We start from the raw sequence: 6000 nt of genomic DNA, 5'->3' as shown, positions 1-6000 counted from the left end.
GTCAAGAGTCTATCTTATTGTACTGGGAACCGTTCAATAGTCTTATAACAGTGGGATACAAGCTGTCCTTGAGCCTGGTGGTACATGCCTTCAGGCTTTTGTATAAATTCTGGATTAGGACTGGCCTCAGTATGCCCTATTTAAATACCAGAGGGAACTGCTGCAGACAAAGGCTTGGGTGCTTTGGGAGTAACCAATGATGGATACCCCTCAGAACATGGTGATCTCATTTCCTGGGCAATACTTCAGAGGGTTTTTTTTGTGGCCTGGTTGAATTTCTCCACAATTCATTCTGGAAATGGTGGCAATTGTGTTCCACTCCAGAAATCAGTGATTTTCAGTTTCTTGGTTTCCCATTTTGAGTGAGGAATGATGGTTTTAAACTCGGTGACCTGCATGTGATTCTCAATCTCACAATTATGCATGTGCCAGCCTCTGTCAACTCTCTACTGATATTGAATTAAGTTTGTGCTTGAAGCAGAATTGACCAGCAGTTTGATTACTTTGAGCTGTACTTCCAAGAATCCCATTCAAGGGAAAGCACTGTTAATTGGGAGCATTGGCAGAAGTGGTCAGTATATTTGCACCATACAAGTGCTAGCTAGTCAGCTAAACATCACTCCCAAACCTTCAGCAAGTCATCAACATCCTGGGCATCACCATGACTGAATTAGATGAGTTATTGAACTGCCATTCATCAGCATTTGTAATCCTTGCGCATTATCTTGCCATTATCTTTTGTCCACCCCACCCCTCTGCAATTTAAGGCAACCTTGTTTTCTCATGATAAAGGATCATTGATCTGAAGCACTATCTGCTTTTAATCTCTACTCTGACTTGCTGAACACCTTGAGCACTTCCTGGTTTTGCATATCTGATTTTCAGCATCTGCATTTTTTTGCTTTTCAACTGTGGTTAGTTGACCAGGTTAAAAATGTAATGATCACAAGACATAAGAACAGAATTGGGCCATTCAGCCCTTCGAGTCTGCTCTGCCAGTTGATCATGGCTGATTTATTTTTCCTTCTCAACCCCATTCTCCTGCCTTCACCTCGTAACATAGAACAGTACAGCACTGTACGGGCCCTTCAGCCCACGATGTTGTGCCAACCTACATAAACCTTATCCCCTTTCAATCTATCCTCCTCTCTACTTCACCTCCCATAACCATCCATTTTCCTTTTGTCCATATGCCGATCTAATTGTCTCTTAAATGACCCTATCATATGAGCCTGGACCACCACTCCCAGCAGTGGATTCCAGGCATCCACAACTATGTAAAAAACCTAACTCTGACATCTCCCCTGAACTTTCCTCCACGGTCGTTAAATGGGTGACCTCCAGTATTGGCCATTGCCACCTTGGGGAAAAGATGCTGGGCTGTCCACCTCTGTCTATGCCTCTCATAATCTTGTATACCTCTATCAAGTCTCCTCTCATCCTGTCACTCCAAAGAGAAAAGCCCCGACTTGCTCAACCTCTCCTCATAAGACATGCTCTCCAATCCAGGTAGCGTCCTTGTAAATCTCCTCTGCACCCTCTCCAAAGCTCCCATGTCCTTCCTATAATGTGATGACCAGAAGTGAACACAATATTCCAAGTGTGGTCTAACCGGAATCTTATAGAGTGGCAACATTACCTCTCGGCTCTTGGACTCAATCCCCCAGTTAATGAAGGCCAACACACCATACGCCTTCTTAACTACCCTATCCACTTGTGCGGCAACTTTGAGGGATCTACGGACTTGGATCCCAAGATCTCTCTGTTCCTCCACACTTCTAAGAATCCTGCCATTAACCATGTACTCTGCCTTCAAGTTCACTCTTCCAAAGTGTATTACTCACTGGATTGAACTCCATCTGCCACTTTTCTGCCCAGCTCTAAATTCTGTCTAAATCCTGTTGCAATCTTACTTAGAAAGAAGCTTACTTAAGGTTCAGGAAGCAAGGATCAGACAGGGCTCTGGAGAATTACAAGGTAGCCAGGAAGGACCTTAAGAATGGACTTAGGAGAGCTAGAAGGGGGCATGAGAAGACCTTGACGAGTAGGATTAAGGAAAACCCCAAGGTGTTCTACTCGTATGTGAAGAACAGGAGGATGACTAGAGTGAAGATAGTACTGATTAGGGATAGAGGAGAAAACGTGCCTGGAGTCAGAGGAGGTAGGGCATGTCCTTAATGAATACTTTGCTTCAGTATTCATCTGTGAGAGAGACCTTGACATTTGTGAGGACAGCGTAAAACAGGCTGATAAGCTAGAACATGTCGATGTTAAGAAGGAGGATGTGCTGGAACTTTTGAAAAACATTAGGATAAATAAGTACCTGGGGCTGGAGGGGATATATCCCAGGATACTACAGGAAGCGAGGAAAGAGATTTCTGAGCCTTGGTGATGATCTTTGCGTCCTCACTGGCCACAGGAGTAGTACCAGATGATTGGAGGGTGGCAAATGTCTTACTTCAGTTGAGGGCAAATTATTGGAAAAGATTCTTAGGGACAGGATTTATGAGCATTTAGAGAAGTTTAGTATGATTAGGGATAGTTAGCATGACTTTGAGAGGGGCAAGTCATGCCTCATGAGCCTGATTGAATTCTTTGAGGATGCGACAAAACACAGTGATGAGGTAATGCGGTGCATGTGGTGTATATGGACTTCAGTAAGGCGTTTGATAAGGTTCCCCATGATGGCTCATTCAGAAGGTTGGGAGGTATGGGATCCAGGGACACTTGGCTCTGTGGATTCAGAATTGACTCACCCATAGAAGGCAGAGTGTGGTTGTAGATGGAGCGTATGCTGCCTGGAGGTCAGTGACCAGTGGTGTTCCGCAGGGATCTGTTCTGGGACCCTTGTTCTTCGTGATTTTTTTTTCAATGACTTGGATGAGGAAGTGGAAGGGTGGGTTAGTAGGTTTGCAGAAGACATGAAGGTTGGTGGTGTTGTGGATAATGTAGAAGGTTGTCGAAGGTTACAACGGGACATTGATAGGATGCAAAGCTGGTCTGAGAAGTGGCAGATGGAGTGCAATCCGGAAAGTGTGAAGTGATTCACTTTGGAAGGTCAAATTTGAAGGCACAATACAAGGTTAATAGCAGGATTCTTAGCAGTGTGGAGGAACAGAAGGTTCTTGTGGTCCAAGTCCATAGATGCCTCAAAGTTGTTGCGCAAGTTGGTAGTGTTGTTAAGGCAGCGTATGGTGTGCTGGCCTTCATTAGTCAGGGGACTGAGTTTAAGAGCCGCGAGGTAATGTTGTAGCTCTATAAAACCCTGGTTGGACCACATTTAGAATATTGTGTTCAGTTCTGGTCACCTCACTATAGGAAGGATGTGAAGGCTTTAGAAAGGGTGCAGAGGAGATTTACCAGGATGCTACCTGGATTGGAGAGCAACCTTGGATAGGTTGAACGAGCTGGGGCTTTTCTCTTTGGAGCAAAGGAGGATGAGAGGTGACCTGATAAAGGTATTCAAGATGATAAGAGGCGTAGATTGAGTGGACAGTCAGAGACTTTTTCCCAGCATGGAAATGGCTAACATGAGGGGGCATAATTTTAAGGTCATTGGAGGAAAGTACAGAGGGGATATTAGAGGCAAGTTTATTTATTTTTTTACATACATAGAGTGGTGGGTGCATGGAATACACTGCCAGGGATGCTGGTAGAGGTAGATGCATTGGGGACATTTAAGAGACTCTTAGATAGGCAAATGGATGATAGAAAAATGGAAGGGTATGTGGGAGAGAATGGTTAGATTGATCTTAGAGTAGGCTAAAAGTTCAGCACAGTCATTGGGTATATTTAAAGTGGAGATTGATAGGCTCTTGATCAGTAAGGGTGTCAAAGGTCCAATTTATTGAACCCACCCCCCCTACTATTTAGTTTAAAGCCCTGTCAAGAGCCTTAGTTATGCAATTCACCAGGACCCTGGTCCCAGTGTGGTTCAGGTGGAGCCCGTCCCATTGGAACAGCTCCCTCCTTCCCCAATACTGGTGCCAATGGCCCATAAATTCAAACCCACTTCTCCCACACCAATCTTTGAGCCACACATTTAACTCTCTGATCTTATTTACCCTGTCCCAATTGCATGTGGCTCGGGTAGTAATCCCAAGATTATTACCTTTTTGGTTCTGCTTTTTAATTTAGTCCCGAGCTGCTCAAATTCCCTCAGCAGAACCAGTCCTTGTTCTATCTACAGTATTTCATTGGTACCCACATGGACCACAACAACTGGATCTTTCCCTCCCATTCCAAATTCCTCTGCAGGTCAGATAAGATGTCCCAAGCCCAGGCACCAGGCAGGCAACACAGCCTTTTGGGTCTTTCAATCTTTGCAATAGAGAATTGTGTCCATTCCCCTGACTGTACTATCCCCAATCACTACATTTCTCTTCTCTGCCCCCTCTTAAATGGCTCCCTGAATCACAGTTCAGTTGCTCATCCTTCCTACAGCCCCCACTCTCATCCACACAGGGAGCAAGTATCTCACATCTGTTGGACAAGCTCAAGAGCTGAGGCTCCTCCAGCACTAGGATCCCCCCACCTGCCTCACAGCAACACCCTCTTGTCCCTGATCACAGACCAGATTTGAAGTAGTTAATCTAATGGGTGTGACTGCCTCCTGAAACACAGCATCCAGGTAACTTTCCCCCTCCCTGATGTGTCGCAGTGTTTGAAGCTCAGATTCCAGGTCATCAACTTTGAGCCCAAGTTCCTCAAGCAACCAACACTTGCTGCAGATGTGGTCACCAGGAACCACAAAGGAGTCCACCAGCTCCCAAATCATGCAGCTACAACACATCACCTGATCCTACATCCCTACTTTATTTAATTAGTTATAATTTGATGTCTTTTTAAATAACTACTATAAAAAAACCTCCCTGCTACTCACCTGTGCCTCAGATTCCCACCCCTACACTGGCCCACTCACAATGGCTGCTCCAAAATAGCCACAGCTTTACCCTACCTTCCTTTTATTGGCTGAGTTGCCACACATTTAGCCAATCACATAACTTTAAAAACAAACTGCTGGCTCCTCCCCTCTGCTGCTCTACCTGCTGCAACTGGAGAAAAACTGCTGACTTTCCAAATTCTTTCTTCTGTTTACAGGCACCAGTATCGCAAGCAGCTCTTACTTTTCTGCCCCTAACCCCTTTCTATCTGTCTATCTTCTTTCCGATAGCCAAGAATTACAAGCAGCCTCACCTGATTCCATCTGTTGCCTGCCAGCTTCTGCTTCACCCCTCCACCTCACCTCTTTATATGGCTCTCTCCACTCTACACTCTCAGTCCTGATGCAGGGTCTCAACTGAGATGTCAGCCATTCCCCTGCCTCCTCAGATGCTACTTGACCCACTGAGTTCCTCCAGCAGGTTGATTTTTGCTCCAGATTCCAAGATCCGCCAAGAGTTACAGTCTAGCCCAGCCCTGGTGTGAGAGAGATGGAGATGCGTCATCATTTGATTTGACCCTCTCAGTTTAACCAGCTCAGAAATTAGCATATCGATTACCTTAGAAACTAACTCAGAGACATGATCTTTATGAGCATGACTGACCTGCAGCCAAGACTGCAGAGCTAGATCACAAGTAATTTCTGATTCAGAGACTTGGATGATGACTTCAACAGGGCAATCCACAGAATAAGACTGACACTTGGTGCATCGATGGACTTGCTAGGATACCTGCTCACAGTGTTGGAAAAGTTGGCAAATCCTGACAGCAACCTTCCACAGGGCATAGGGTGTTGTTTTACTGTAGCAGGAATGGGCATCCCTATTAGCAGACTTGTAGAGTTAACCCTAATGCCCCTTAGACAAGATTCTCTTGTCTTTAGAGTGACAAGTTCTCCTGTATCCATCACTCAGCTTGTCCTGGACCTGGACAGCACTGATCATTGCACCTTTTCTAAACAACTATTGGCAGTAAAGCTTTTGATTTGCCTTCACAATGCCTTACTACTGATGCCCACTAAGTAGTTGTGAATATTTATATGTGCATATCTTAGTTGTG

The sequence above is a fragment of the Pristis pectinata genome, chromosome 24, assembly GCF_009764475.1.
Source record: "Pristis pectinata isolate sPriPec2 chromosome 24, sPriPec2.1.pri, whole genome shotgun sequence".
In the NCBI taxonomy this organism is placed as follows: Eukaryota; Metazoa; Chordata; class Chondrichthyes; order Rhinopristiformes; family Pristidae; genus Pristis; species Pristis pectinata.
Note: the sequence above shows the minus strand (reverse complement) of the source record.